At 40.8% G+C, this 16648-nt stretch overlaps 1 protein-coding gene across 5 annotated transcripts in view; it reads right to left on the bottom strand.

Moving 5' to 3' along the window:
• The window catches only part of RABGEF1 (RAB guanine nucleotide exchange factor 1), an 87547-nt gene that overhangs the window by 48250 nt on the left and 22649 nt on the right, over nucleotides 1–16648 (bottom strand). The window contains exon 1 of one of the 5 annotated variants that reach the window (XM_061208157.1): nucleotides 14317–14404. The exons of 2 other annotated variants lie outside the window; for them this stretch is intronic. The gene's annotated coding sequence lies outside the window, so the exon portion shown is untranslated. Of the gene's footprint in view, nucleotides 1–14311; nucleotides 14405–16648 lie in introns of those variants that run through there. 2 more of the 5 variants (XM_061208155.1, XM_061208156.1) reach the window with 2 other exon arrangements.

Below are 16648 nucleotides of genomic sequence, written 5' to 3'. Positions count from 1 at the left end.
ATTAACCCCAAAATGAATTGCTAATACATAAAATAATTTATTATTAGAGGAAGGAGGAGAAGGGAAGAATTTTCAATAAACAATGCAGGGATAACTGGTCAGCAATCTGGTACCCCCAAATTAATTACAGGAACCTTAAACAGGAATCTTAAAGAGTTAAAGTTTTTAAAAGACTAATGAAAAAATAGAAAGGACTAAAATTAAGTATTTATGAAACTTCTAAAGAGGTGAGGGCTAGCTAAAGCTCACAGGCTGCAGGAGAAATCAGAAAGGAAACCGATTTGAATAAGGACATTGAAACTTCTACCTAGTTTTAAAAGGCCTCACTTAGAACCAAAATAGAAAGGCAAATAAGAGACTAGGCAGAATATTTTAAGTAAACAGGACGAGAGTGTTTTACCATATTTAGAAATTACACTAATAAGATTTGTAAAACTCTGGTATGCAGTATAAGGATATGAGCAGACCATTCGCAAAATGGAAATAGCTTCCTAGGAACAGACATAGAATGTCAAAGGGTTTGTGCCTTGTGAACTCTGATTTATATCACCAAATTGGCCTCACAAAAAGGTGAGGCCCACCTACAGTGATCTACTTTCCCACAAACTCGTAAAAACTGCATTATTAGTCTTTAATTTTTGCCAATCTGAAAGGCAAAAAAAGAAGCATTTCTTGTTTTAATACCCATGTCCTTAAATTAACCATCTTTATAGATATTTATTGGCCATTAGCATATTTTCTTTGAAGAATTAAACTGTTCCTGTTCTTTGCTCACTTTTCTACGACATCTTTTTTCTTTTTATAGGTGCTCTTTTTATGTTATCTTTTAGCCTTTGGCTGTGTATGTTAAGATACTATAGTTTTAATCAAAGACTGTATCCAGGTTTCACTGACTTTCATAGCGTTAAATATATTGCCTCCAAAATGAATGTGAATATCACACAGATAATCAGTGGCAGAGTTCCAATGTTAAATATAACAATACAAAGTATCCAAACACTAGCCTGCCCAAATAATTCCAAATGATAATCAAACCCATGGAATATAATGTAGAGTTTATGCTGCTGGAATGAGCAGAGCCAGCAGAGCAGCATTCTTAAGGAATGAATTCTAGACAACAATCTTCTATTGTATTATGTCACACCCTCTTCAGCAAAGTGAAATTATGACTCCAATCGGAGCATGCCATTCCCCAGGCAAATAACCCAAAATTACATGCAAAACAACCTGGCTGCTCGAGTCTACTTCTACCATGCTCTACCCTCTCTCTTCCACAGAAACAGCCAATTCCTCAACTGGTCTATTTATTCAATAAGTAACTGACCAAAAATTATGTCTCTTAACTTAGAGTAACAGCAAACTGCAATATATAAGGTGGTTTCAATGATCAAAGGTTTTTGGTTTTGTTTCTGCAAACTTACAGCTTAGTTTTAGCTTTGCTGCAGCCATTTCAACCTTAGCCAGTTGCTGTGGCTGGGCTAGACATACACGTATCTATGAGAAAAGAGAAATACAAAAAGCAATTGCCTGGATAGAAATGTATTTATTCTGACTTGTTAGAGGGCTCAATCAAATAAATATTTGTATTATATTCTAAGTTTTTGAGAAGTGCCTTGTATATAACAAAAAAATTAAACTGCAGAAACTTTCAAAAGCTACTAAAAACATCCCATCTGCAGAAACTTTCAAAAGCTACTAAAACCATCCCATCTGTTGTAGGTTGAATTGTGTCCCCCCAAAAGATAGGTTGGACCCCAATATTGTAAATGTGACCTGATGTGGAAATAAGGTCTTTGCAGATGTAATTAGTTAAAATGAAGTCATACTGGATTAGGGTGGGCCCTAAATTGAATGACTGGTGTCCTCATAAGAAGGCCCTGAGAGACCCAGAGACACACATAGAGGTCGTGTGGCCACAGAAGCAGAGATTGGAAGGATGAAGCTACAAGCCAAGAACTCCAAGGACTGCCAGCAATCATCTTCCCTACAGCCTTCAGAGAGCATGGCCCTGCTGACACCTTGATTTCAGACTTCTAGCCTCCAGAACTCCAAAAAAATTAATTTCTGTTGTTTTAAGAACCTAGTTTGTGGTAATTTGTTACAGGAGCCCTAGGAAACTAGTAAACCATCCAATAAGAATTGTTGTAAACTCTAGAAACAATTTAAAGAAATGAGTTTTCCACCAGTTGACAGAACTGTGGATTCACAGCATTACTTGCTCTTTACAAATAGGATGATCATATATCTTAGTTAATGAGAACAGTCCTGGCTTATGCCTGTTGTCCTGGTATAAAAGCATCCCTTTGGTTCTCAAAAGTGACCTGTTTTCGATAATAAATTACATGGACATCTTATGTATGAACAAGCCTAGAATACACTTCTGTTCGTCTGCCTTCAAATCCCACCTATTCAAATAACGTCAAATGCCCCTTCCCCACCCTCAGAATAATTCCATCTCTCTGGTTTCTATAGTATTTTATAAATACAGCTATTATAATACTCATGTTTTATTACAATTACTTGCTTACTTGTCTACTCCATGTTCGTAGACAACACAGTGCCAAGAACAGAATGCGTACTCAATAGGTATCTTCTAAATGTATTAAATGATTTATTCAGAAGACTAACAAAGTACCTGCAGAGACAGTTTTCTTTCACTTTTGTCCCTTGTGAAAACTAAAAAAAGAAAATCTCGACTAGAACTGGTGACGGGAAGGCCTGTACAGGGAGCTCTCACGCCCTACCACTACGCTCATCATCCTCAGCGTCAGTTACCCCAAACAGGAAGCCATCAATTACCCCAAGAGAAAGAGGTCAGTTACTGACTCCAATGGGAAAACATGTACCTTGCACTCCCAAACAGGAAGTACACTACTTTACTACGTCAGCAAGAGAAAGACTTCCTTCTTTCCCAGCAACCAGCCTAGCCAACAGAAAATGCCATAGTTCAGCCAATGCGAAGCTGGCGTCACCTGAACTTTTACTTGCTTCCAATGAACTTTCATTTTTTCCTTGCTGATGACTTCCTTTCCTGTCCCCCCTCCTCCCTATAAAAGCCTTCCATGTTGTGTAACCCCTCAGAGTATCTCTGTTTGCCAGATGAGATGCTGCCTGATTCATGAATCACTTGATAAAGCCAATTAGCTCTTCAAATTTACCCAGCTAAATTTTGGTTTTAACACCTTTATACACTCTCTGGGGCGTAGGAGGTAGGAAGAGAAACTTAAACAGCAAAATGACTAGCTTATAAAGCCATGGTTCTCATATTTTAGCATACGTAAGTGTAACTTGGAAGACTTGTTAAAACACACAGTATGCGGCCCCAACCCAGACTTGCTGATTCAGGAGGTCTGGGGTAGGTAAGGCCTGAGAATTTGCATTTCTAACAGGTTTCCAGGTGATGCGGCTAGGCGCTACTCTTTGAGAACCACTGCTATAACGTAAGCACCACAATTACTAAAAGATTAATTTCTTCTTATAACTTCATTCCTAGCGGGAAACTCTCTTTTCTGAATATGACAGAGTAGCTTGAGGCAGACCAACACTCCTGCTGAGAATTAGGAAAGCCAGATACATTTTAAAAACCAATGTTTAAAGGCATGAGAAAGCAGCTGAAGCAACCAAGACTAGAAGGGTCTAGGTTCTGGAAAAAGAGAGGAACTGTAGACAGACAAAATGACATTCTGCAGCCACTTTTCCCCCAAGTGCATTTGCTGATTCTGGGGCAAAAAGCCGAGAATCCAGACTTTCCTTCAGCAGAGGAACCATGAGAGCTTTTGGAAGAGGTGAAAAGCAAGACTCAAGGAGTCAAGATCCCAGTGAAAGAGGAGAGTCGAAGAACTGGGCCTAACAAAAGGCTGGCTTTCCGCTGAAGACATTTACCAAATTCTGCAGTTGCACAAAGAGGGCTTCAAAACAAAACTAAAAAATCAAGAGTAGAATTTTCAACAATCTCATTGTTCTCAGGAGACAAAGATTACAGTATAGAAGATACAAGGAGGAGGGACCCCTGTGAATTCACGAAACTATCAGTTGGAAGCCCTGGATGCCTGGCTACTTGTTAGCATTAAAGGCAAACTAGAGGGAAACACTGCCTTACCAAACCGGCAACACAACCTCAACCAACAACTCAGTCCCTAATAGGATTAGGTGATGAGCCCCTACTCTACCTGGCTAGCAAAAGGGAGGGGGGATTTCCTCTGAAAAAGAACAGCATCATCTGGAGCTTCATTTTATTCATAACGGTCAGCATTCATATAACTGAAAACCAAAAGGAAAAAATAGAAACAGATGCTCAGATAATCCAGACATTGAAGTTAACAGAAAGACTTTTAAATAATGATGGCTATTTAAATTTCCTATTTTAAAAAACAGGGGAAGTAAGAGGAAACACCATACAAAAAGAAGAACTGCAACTGAGAATTGGAATCTATAAGAATCAAACTGAAATTCTAGATCTGAAAAGTATATTAACTAAAAGAATTCAAAGGGTAGACTTAAGAGCAGGTCAGACACAGTAGAAGAGAGGATTAGTAACTAGAACCCAAGTCAATAAAATATATCCATACTGAAGCAGAGATAAAAACTAACAGAAAATACAAGGGCAGGTGGGAATGTAAAAGGGAATGAGGAACACTGTGAAAAAGTCTACCAGGTGTGTAACTGGAGTCCCAAAAGGAGAGAAGAGAGTAATTAGGTCAGAAGTAATATTAAGAGAAAAGAATGAAATTTTCCAAATTGATGAAGACAACCCATAAATTTAAGAAACTCTGTGAACCCCAAGCAGAACAAAGACAAAGAAAACCACACAAAAACATAGCATAATTAAACTGATCATCAAAAACAAAGAAACTCTTAAAAGTGACCAGTGGAAAAAAGACACATTACTTTCTTAAGAGCAACAATAAAACTAACAGCTAAATTCTCAAAAGAAATAATAAAAGACAAAAGACAATGGAGAGACTTCCCTGGTGGCACAGTGGTTAAGAATCCACTTGCCAATGCAGGGGACACGGGTTCAAGCCCTTGTCCGGGAAGATCCCACATGCCGCGGAGCAACTAAGCCTGTGCACCACAACTACTGAGCCTGCGCGCTCTAGAGCCCACGAGCCACAACTACTGAGCCCATGTGCCACAACTACTGAAGCCCGTGCGCCTAGAGCCTGTGCTCCACAACAAAAGAAGCCACAGGAGTGAGAAACCTGTGCACTTCAACGAAGAGTAACCCCCACTCGCCACAACTAGAGAAAGCCCGCGCGCAGCAACGAAGACCCAACGCAACCAAGATAAATAAATTAATTAATTAAAAAAAAAAAGACAATGGAATGACACCTTAAAAGTGCTGAAAGAAAATAAATTTCCACCTAGAATGCGGTGCTCAGTGATTATTTCCTTTAAAAATGAAGGCAAAATAAAGATATTTTTCAGACAAACAAAAAATGAAAGAATTCATTATTGGCAGGCTTGCATTAGAAGAAATACCAGAGGGAACTCTTCAGATGGAAAGGAAAATTATCCTATCCCAAACAGAAACAAAAATACAGGAAGGGATAAAGAGCAATGGAAAGAGTAAATATGTAAGGAAATATACATGAATATTGATTATTAAAAAACAATAATTTCTTATGGGTCTTCAAATATATGTCGAATTAAAATGGATAAAACAGAATAACACAAAAAGACAGGAAAAAAAAATGGAGTTAGTATCTAAAGTTCTAGGGCAGTGGTTAAGACTCTGCGCTTCCAATGCAGGGGGCCTGGGTTCAATCACTGGTGGGGGAACTAAGATCCCACATGCCTCCTGGCGTGGCCAATAAATAAAATTAAAAAAATAAATAAAGTTCTAGCATTATTGGAGAAGTGATAAAAGTTATAATTTGGGGCTTCCCTGGTGGTGCAGTGATTAAGAATCCGCCTGCCAATGCAGGGGACACGGGTTCGAGCTCTGGCCTGGGAAGATCCCACATGCCGCAGAGCAACTAAGCCGGTGCGCCACAGCTACTGAACCTGCACTCTAGAGCCCGTGAGCCACAACTACTGAGCCCGCGTGCTGCAACTACTGAAGCCCACGTGCCTAGAGCCTGTGCTCCGCAACAAAGAGAAGACACTGCAATGAGAAGCCTGCGCACCGCAGGGAAGAGTAGCCCCTGCTCACTGCAACTAGATAAAGCCCCCGCACAGCAACGAAGACCCAGTGCAGCCAAAAAAAAAAAACAACAAGTTATAATTTGTATTAGACTATAATAAGTCAAGGGTGTATGCTATAATCTCTAGTGTAACCACAAAAGAATAATAAAAGAATGTATAACTAAGAAGTTACTAGAGAGGAAAAATTAAATAATAATTGAATAATAAATAATCCAAAAAGAGGTTAAAAAAAGGAAAAAGGAACAAAACAAGTGAGTCGAAAAGATGGTAGATATAATACCAAATATAGTGACAATTACATTAAATGGACTAATGATTCTAATTTAAAGACTAAAATTGTCAGACTAAAGAAAAAAAAAACTAAATCTAACTTCATGGTGCTTTCAAGGACAAAGAAAAGTTGGAAAGTATAAGGATGGAAAAAGATATATATAGCATGCAACATTTATCAAGAGAAAGCAAGTAGAGCTATACTGGTATCACACAAAGTAGACTTTAAGGCAAAAAGCACTACTAATGATTTAAGGATAACAGTGTTAATCCACCAAGAAAATTCTAATGTGAGCCAACTGGTTAGAAATTAGTCATCACTGGGAGCTAAGAAGAATACACTGGCTGAAACCAATTCTGATTAGGAAATCTATGGCAGCTCAAAGAAGGGTAGAACTACACAGTAACATAGAGCTTAAATACCGGACTTCTTTGCAATACAATAAAACTCACATATGTACCTTGTGGTGAGTTCTGAAATGCTTACACAAAATATTAAAACTTTAAAATCAAGAAATAACAGGTAGACAGATTTAGACAACAAAAACATACACATTAATAAAGATCAGAAGATATTCTGGGGTGATGTAGTGTTTACTAGACTGGGTAGTTTGGTAAAGCCACTAAAATTCATAACTATAAAAACTAGACTTCCTGAAATTAAACCCTCAGAAAAAGAAAAAAAAAATTTTAAGTATTTTTCAGTACTCAGATTGTTCTCCTCCAAACACAGCTGAAGCGTTCACTGAAGACTGAAATTGAAATCTTTGTATTGCATTTACCTAAATGGCAGACTCACCATTATAACCATTATTGGTGGTGTTTGGAGCTGGAATTGATTGGACTAAAATCTAACCTCCTGGTCAGTTTTTCTGTCAGAATCTAAGAACTTTAAACTTCAAAACAACCTCAACTTATTTCTCAAGCATTATTTTGTAAGAAATAAGTTGAGATTATATATATATATTTATATGGGGGGGGCAGTTATTAGACCAACATACTGAAAAGGCAAAAATTCTTCTTTAGGGAAATAGGCTACAACCTCTTATGGGTAACAACAACAAGAAAATCTGCCTGCAATTTGTTCTCAAATATGTGCAAAAATAAAAGTAGGCTCTTGAAAAGAACTTATTTACAAAACAGAAACAGAGTCACAGATGTAGAAAACAAACTTATGGTTACCGGGGGGAGGGATAAATTGGGGGATTGGGATTGACATATACACACTACTATATATAAAATAGATAACTAATAAGGACCTACCGTATAGCACAGGGAACTCTACTCAATACTCTGTCATGGGCTGTATGGGAAAAGAATCTGAAAAAGAGTGGATATATGTATATGTATAACTGATTCACTTTGCTGGACACCTGAAACTAACATAACATTGTAAATCAACAATACGTCAATAAAAAATAAAATAAAATAAAATGAAAGTAGGCTCTTGGGAGAAAGCGGTGTCTACTTCATACAGTTGATATTCAAAGGACTTAATTTCAATTTTGTCTCTCATCAGCCACTCTATTTCCTGGGGCAGGTAACATCACATGATGCTTTGTAAAGGTATCAGCAGCTAGCATGTCGTATGAAAATACTTTGCCATCTGATTATTCCTTGTAAATGATATTTAAGATGTGTCCATTCATAACTATACAACATTTGAGACCACAAATGAAATCTACACACTTATCACACTACAACCCCAACTGCAAAGGCTAATTAATTTACACAAATACATAATCCAATTTGCTAAGTAAAAGCCAAGCATATTACTTCCTGAGACACTAATTATAATGGATTTTAGACATTCTGTTTCATCGGCCCATTTTTTGTTTGTTTGTTTTCACATTTTTAATTTGTATCCTTCTTATAATATCCTATTCAAAACTCAGGTCACTAGCCTAACTAATTTTTCAGGAACCTATTTAACAATGACAAAAGCTCTGTGGAAATGCAATTAAGGAAACACTATGTTACATAACTATATTTAGGCAAGGACAGTTCCACCCACTGTTTACTAATTAAGGATGAATAAGGATGTTCTCTACTCTTTAGTTTTGTAGGCTAGGTCACAATTTACAATATACTGTAGGAACTATATTACAATACTTCAAAATAAAATAATCTGGAATAACCTGGAATAGTCTCATATGAAAACTCACAATAAATAATGGTTCACTTATCTGTACAACTCTAATGCAATACAATTCCTAATAAAACATGGAATAAGATTTAAGAACATATACACCTAGCGATGTCACTACAGAAGTATAACCTAAATTCATCCCAAATCATAGCAGTGAGATCACCAGCTAAAGTTTTACTCTAAAATATAAATATAGACCTCTCTTTCCAGAATGGCACACTATCTTTATAACTATATCACTGTGGTCTTCCTGATCTGATGAGACAAATTTGTAACAAATAGAAAGAAAAAATATATGCATTTCAGATGCAAACAAACACATAAAATAATATTCCCACTTTTCTAACCCTGATAGATGCCTAGAAGATGTATGTTTCCCCAGCTTTATAAACTATGGCCAAATGCCCTGAACTTGTAGCTCTCAGCTCATCTTCTGGATGGAAGATTCAGAACTGTTCAAGGCCCTTCTGCAGTGGTGGGTTCTAATACTGGCCAGTGGGTTTGCCTCTATTAATTGTATGGTCTAGCCCCATCTGTGGGCCCAGTCTAGTCCACCTCAAGCAGTATAAAGTCATATGTGCAGACCACTGAGTCTGTCAGACTACCTGAGTTCAAATCTCCATCACCTCTTGTATGACCTGGAACAAGTTACTGCTGTGAACCACATTTCCTTATATTTTTCTTTTAAGAAAGGGAATAAACAAAGATGACAACATTGAGATAATGCATGTAAAGAGCTTATTATTAGCACATGCCTGGCCCATGCTAGCACTTGATAAGTTCTACCTAATTACTTAAAAGGTCAACTTCTTATTTAGCTTGAGCAAAATACAGATACATTAATTTACTGGACACTACATCTAAGATGAGTGGATCTGTTCCCTTCTGAAAAATAAATTACAGGGCTTCCCTGGTGGCGCAGTGGTTAAGAATCTGCCTGCCAATGCAAGGGACACAGGTTCGAGCCCTGGCCAGGGAAGATCTCACATGCCGCAGAGCAACTAAGCCCATGCGCCACAACTACTGAGCCTGAGCTCTAAAGCCCGTGAGCCACAACTACTGAGCCCACGTGCCACAACAACTGAAGCCTACGTGCCTAGAGCCCGTGCTCCGCAACAAGAGAAGCCACCGCAATGAAGAGCAGCCCCCACTCACCGCAACTAGAGAAAGCCCGTGCACAGCAACGAAGATCCAACACAGCCAAAAAGAAATAAATAAAATAATTAATATTAATTAATTAATTAATTAATTACATGCCTGGACTTTTCAAGCCAATGCTCTCTGTGCTCGAGCTAACACCCCGAACCTACTTCCAGAAATGAATCTTGGTATTCACTGATATTCCTTCAGCCCATCTGAGTGTGGAGGTGAAGTGACTTTTACTTAAATATTTGTCAGTCTCCTCCATTTTCATACCCCCCCCGATAAAGCATGCCTGCTAAAAATATGGCTCTGTGATTAACCAACAACACAAAAAATATATGTACTTAAGGAACTTGCTGGGAAGCACAAACACAAACACCACTGCTGATAAATTAATAACAAAAGCTCCATTGAGAAACAAAACATTTATGAAAGGTAACTTGAAAAATGTGTAATCCCCATCTACTTATCTAGATAATGTAAAACAGATCCTTAAATTAAATCAGTCTACAGAGCTAAGTGCTTAGTGCACATTATTTTGCCAACACCAGAACTGTTTTTATTGAATTATGTTTTGATCTTATGTCATCACCCTACACAATGAGGCAATGAGGAATTTTACTAAAAAACAAAGTAAAACACAACACAGCCCTCTGAAATGCATGCTGTATTTATACCTAAGGATGTAGTTAAGTAGTTTCTCAATACAAGGCATCTTTGGGAATCCAAAGGAGAAACTGGTCTTTTATCTTATGGTCACTGAACCATGTAACTGATTACATTTCTTTCTGAACTGGCTACTAAAAAGCAGAGTCAAATTTGTGGCCCTCTAACAAATACTGAAGACTTCAGTCCAGTTACTTTGTGTACAGATCTCATTTCTGTTTCCATCTTAATTTTTCTCCCACAGTCCTAAATCCATCACCCCTTTATTTCTGTCTGTTACCAAAAGCATGTTGTTTGTATCTCTGTAAGTCATTATGTATCCTTTCTGGAACAAGAGGTGATATAAGTAAATGGTATGCTCCACTTAAAAAACAGTATAGCAGTGCTTCCCTGGTGGCGCAGTGGTTGAGAATCTGCCTGCCAATGCAGGAGACACGGGTTCGAGCCCTGATCTGGGAAGATCCCACATGCCGCGGAGCAACTGGGCCCGTGAGCCACAACTACTGAGCCTGCGCGTCTGGAGCCTGTGCTCCGCAACAGGAGAGGCCTCGACAGTGAGAGGCCCGTGCACCGTGATTAAGAGTAGTCCCCGCTCGCTGCAACTGGAGAAAGCCCTCGCACAGAAACGAAGACCCAACACAGCCAAAAATAAATTAATTAATTAATTAATTAAAAACAAAACAAAACAAAACAGTATAGCACAATAAGAAGACATTTTCTTCCATTAATAAACATGTAATGAGTTCAATTTCTAGAGGCATTATCTTTCTTGTGCTCCAAAAGAAAAAAAGAAAGTGTTGTAGCAAACATTATATTTAAAATTAGGACGTTCTAACAACAGAGGAACTACCAAAATAAAACACTTTCATTATGTATTTTTAACTGTGGAGCACACAGAAACTTGTAAATATATCCCATATAAAAATCCCCCAAAAGTCATTTTTATTTTTAAAATACAGATGAAATCACCACAAATGCAGTTGCATTTGAATATTTATTCTGAATGAGAACTGAATAGGCTAGCTTCAAAAATGATTTATAAAATTTGTGTACAGCTCCTTGTGAGTTGCCCTGTGCCTAGCACAGGGGATGCTGCCAACCATTCCTTACTGGGAGACAGCACAGAATTTAAAGCCCCAAATGCTCTTGCTACATTCCTGCTTCAGGGATTTCAGTAATCTTATTGCTGTCATCAGAGCAAAACAAAAAGCTTAATATTCTCTTAGTGGGTAAAATTTTACCCTATCATGAACTCATACTTAGCATTCTGATCATAACTTCTAACTTTTAACTACAAATTAATCTAATTAATTGATTATAATTATAGTCCTTCACCCTCCTAGTGACCACAAACAAGTGAGCTATGCTACCAGAGACTTGAAAAACTGGTTTACTACACAATAAAAATTACACTGCCTACCCCACCAACAGTAACTTCATCAGCAACAGGAATCTCCCAGGGTAACTTGAAAGCAGCACCATAAAGTATAGCCTTTTCTTAAAGCAATTTAGGAGCTTTATCCAAATAACAAACAGATAAAATAAGAGCCACATAATATTATGTGGGATAAAGATGAGTCAGTTGTTGTTTCTCCTAAGTGTTTATTCAACAAACAATAGTCTAGATTATTTCAAGGCCTTTCAGTCATGTGAAACAACATACATTATGTTCCTACAATGCTTTATGACAGAAATGAACATTTAATATGACTTTCAAAATGTTTGGCCTTTATTGTGAAACTTTTTTTTAGGGTGACAACTTTATTGCTGGGTTAAGAAGCCACTAAATAGCATTTCTATTCTAAGTCACAGAATAGACAGGTATGTTATGTTACACAGGTATCTCCTATATTTTAGGGATGGGTCATCTCTGCTAGAGATGTTTACTTTGCAACCAATATAAACACATGTGCCAAAAATTAAACTCACATTGCCGAGATAGAAATTCTCTGTCTCTAGCCAAAGATTGAGAAGAGTAAATGAAACAAGACCTTAGTTCTTCTATACATCGATATTAAAATAAGTACCGGTCAAGTCTTTTTTTCACTGAAAACCAACATCAGAAATCAATGATTTCTCACCAAGTCCTCATGAACACTCATGAATGCCTGACTTGGATTGAGATGCAAAGAGATAAAAGCAGAATTCCTGTTTATAGAAGTTTACAAATAAGCAGGGTCACACACTCATACAAACAATTAGTAAATGAATATAAAATTCAATTCAAACATTTAACAAGCAGAAACGATTAAAATACAAGCTAGCACATAATCAAGCACTACACGGGGCACAATCCTCATCAGCCACATAGCAGAGCAGCCCGTGTGTTAAGCAGGCAAATAACATAAAATTCCATGTGAACCAGGCAAATAACCCTCCTTAAAACCCTTCCCTGGTTCTGTCACCATCAGAGAAAAGCCCAAGAATCTCCTGCATCTCTGCCCCTATCTGCCAACCCCCTCTGCCTGCATTTTTTCACTTTTCAAAAACCACCTCCTGGGAGTTACTGGCCTCTTCTCCTTTAGTTGCCCCACGCCCACATTCCCACCACCTCTAAAATTCTCACCCCATCCTGTTAGGCTGAATGTTACTCATTCTTCAAGACACTTCCAGAAATATTCCCTGGTAACTTCCTCCACCCTCCACGCCCTGCAGTCCCTCAAGACACCTGGGGTGTCCCCCCTCTGTGCTCTGCTGCTCACCACACATGGCGAGCATCCTCGCTGTCCCTCTCTCCTAAAGTGGCTAACTTCTAGAGAGAAGAAAATGATTGCTTGGAAGGTCAATAAAAATTCAAATCCTTGAACACCTTCATCTTCCACCTAAGAACCAGTAACTCTTAAAATTAACGTTATTTATCGTTAAAGGGATTAAGTAAAATCAAATCTCCTTGCAACTCCGGCAAGCTTTCTTGGAACAACTATTTTAATTACTAACCTTGATAGATTTTGGGGGGTCTGTTTTGCAGTTTTAGATTTACTAAAAAAAAAAGGTACAACTATTTTTTAAACTCAAACAAAACTCTTCAGATCCAAAAAAAAAAAAAAAAAAAACACTATTCCCCAGGTGATGCTGTGAACTCATCCTGACAAATTTTCACATCTAATCTCTCGGCAAGGCGAGTCCCGGCGCCCAATGACACATTTCCCAACCACAGGGCTTGGTCACCAGCGCTGAGACACCACCAGCAGGCTGTGACCTATTCTCTGAAGCGCCTGAGTCCTTCCACCCTGTCGACTAAACTTCCGTGATGGGTATCACCTCTGCTCTCCTCCGAGACGGTTCGGAAGCAGGGACTTCTGCTCCTAAGCCCAGGCCCACAACTTCGCCCTCAACCACGGGGCGAAAGTTAGGACCAGTCTTCCAGTCCCCGCGCTGCGAAAGACAGCATCCTCCCAGCTCCAGGACCTTTCCCTCCCCGAGACCGACGCGGGTCCCTGAGGTCCCGGCGCCCCTGCCGAGGCCGGGCTGCGGCAGGTCCCCGAGGGGCCCGGGGCACGACCCGCCCGGTCACCACCACAGGTGTCCCTCGGCACTCCGCCGACTGGACAGTCAGGAGGGAGCCGGCTGGAGCGCAGCCATCCCGCGAGGGGTGGACGGGTGGCAGGCGGCGGCCAGGAAACGATACGCGCCTGCCCGTCGGAGCTGGGCCGGGCCTCGGAGAACTTGGCGACGAGCGCCCGAAACGGGCAGGCCGAGCACGCAGAGGATGAGGGGGGCCGGCGACGGCCTCGGACCGGCCAGGGCCGCGCCGCCGGGCCCCGGGCTGAGCCGGAGGGCGGCAGGAGGCACCGGTGCGAGACGGCCCCAGCCGGGTGTACAGCCCGGACCAATGACCCAGTAACCCCCACCGGCACGGCGCCGCCGCCCCACTGCCCTGACGCCGCCCTGGGCCCCCGTCCGTCCGCCCCGGGCCCCCGTCCGTCCGCCCCGTACCTTACCTGCTGCTCCACCGACGTCCGAACCGCCGCTCTCCCCGCGTCGCTCGAGTAGGTCCGGGTGCCAGTCACAACCCGCCCTCACGCCGGCCCTCCCTCTCGCAGCCCCGCCCCCGGCGCCGCGCGCGCACGCCACGCACGCACGGACGTCACTTCCGGGGCCTCTGCGCGCCGCCGGGAGGATGCGGGTGCTAGTCGGAGTCTGCCCTGGGTGGAGTTGGGGGCGAGGCTGGCGTGGATGACGGCACCGAGAAAGCCGTAGTGCGAAGGGAAGGAGGCGGCCTCGACGCTGGCCCCGGGGCGCTGACCTGGAGCGTTCGGGAGCCGGCGGAGAAGCGGGTGTTTCCTTGTCTTTTCCTCAACCCCTGCTACCGGGATCCCACTAGGAGTAGCCTGAGGGTGACACTGCCCATTCTTAGCTTGGAATGGGAGGCGGTGGCAAAGGCTGCGGCAGAGCGGTGTTTGGGCCAGTGGACGGTTCCAGCCCGTAGGGAATGAGGCTGCCTGAGAAACTAATGAATTCCATCGCTTCACACGGATTTTAGGATTGTAAAAGTTCTTGAGTTAGAGAACTTAAAGAGATTGGTTGATCTATTAGCCGGTTTTACAGCTGAGCATAACTGAGTTCCAGAAGTTAAATACGTTAGCCAGTGTCACACAGTATTAATGGTCGAGTTATAAATGGAATCCAATTCTCCGTGATTCCCATTTCAGGAATGTTGGAGACAGCAGCTGCCTCTGTATTCTGGATGCCATCTATGGCACAAAGCGCAGCCACGACTGGAAAATAAATAAATAAAAAAGAGACAAAAGAAAATACTATAGTACAGTGTCTGGGAGGGAGCCCTGGGTTGGAATCCCAGGTTTGCTAAATGCTGCCTCTGTGATCTTGGACAGCTTGCCTAATATCTCAGTCTTTGCTCGTTATTTGCAAAATGGAGATTGATTTGTTCCTCAAATTATTCCTAAACGCTGGAAGGTAGCAGAATATGCCACCCCAAAATATGCCTCTTTGACATAAGGCTTATTCTGAGAAAGTAAACACAGAGAAGCCCTGAAAATAAACTAGAAGTTAACCTTTTGTAAGGGAAACGTACATTTATGAAGGAAATCGCTATTTGTAAAAGTGTCTCCCCCTCTGTACCTGGAAGAAAAGGACAACTCTAATAAATCACTAGAGACTCATCAGTGGAGAAGACACTGACTTAAATCTGTGTAACAAACTTGTTTATTTTTCTTTCCCTGGTCACCTCCATAACTGGTCTCCACCCTCCCCCCACCCCACCCCCCCAACAGACACCTTTCCTTGTTTGTCTTTACCGGAAAATGGTATTTAAGTTGGCATTCTAAGCCTTTTCCCTGGGTATCTCCTATGTATATGTGAGGTATACATGTTAACAAATCTCTATTTGTTTTCCTCTTTGTTATTCTTTTATTATAAGGGTTTCAGCCAAGAACTCAGAAGAGCAGAGGGAAAATTATTTTCCCTCCCCTACAGTAACTAATGTATGCTAGGCTGAGGATACCAGACCAGTAAAAAAAAAAAAGTACCTAAGCTGAGAAGCTTACATTCTAGGGAAGAGGTGGAGGAGCCACTAAACAATAAATTATTTACAATAGTACATAGGATAGTGACCATTGCTATGGAAAAGAATAATGCAAGGGAGAGGGATAGCCAGTGCAGCCAAGAAGTTTGGTGTTTTAGGGTGGACAGGAAAGCCCTGGCTCAGAAGACGACCAGAGCAAAGGGTTAGGGAGCTAGCTATACTACAATACTATGCAAGTATTTGGGCAAGAGTGTTCTAGGCACAGGGAACAGCCAGTGCAAAGGCTCTCCTGATGCCAACTTGTGTAGCTGTAGCAGTGAATTGAGGGGAGAAAGGAGAAGAGATCAAAAGGTAATGGGCAAAGCAACTAAGGGGCAAACCCCAAAGTCAAAGTGGGAGGGGACCAGCAAAAGTGAGGACAAAGTCTGACTCATTGGGGCCATTAATGCAACAAACTACCACAAAACTACCACACTTCCCTCTGGGAGAAGGGGTGGCAGTGGAGGCTATTGGAAAGGGGCACCAAAGGTACAGTCAACTGAGGAGGCAATGTTTTAGTTCTTGAGCTGGGTGATAGGTATATGGCTACTCACTGTATTATTCTTTATTTCAATTTATGTGTTGTTTTGCATATTAACTTATAAAAATCAGTCCCATTGGAAAAAGTGAAGATAAAAGAGGGCTAAGAGTAAATCCTGGAGTGGGTCAAAAGAAAAAGAGCCATCAAAGAGAAAAAAAAAAAGAGGAAAACTAAAAAAGAGGAGTAATGTGGAGGCTAAGGAGAGAGA

The sequence above is a fragment of the Eubalaena glacialis genome, chromosome 13 (genome assembly GCF_028564815.1).
Source record: "Eubalaena glacialis isolate mEubGla1 chromosome 13, mEubGla1.1.hap2.+ XY, whole genome shotgun sequence".
NCBI classification, from domain to species: Eukaryota; Metazoa; Chordata; class Mammalia; order Artiodactyla; family Balaenidae; genus Eubalaena; species Eubalaena glacialis.
This window is presented reverse-complemented; position numbering and strand designations above follow the sequence as displayed.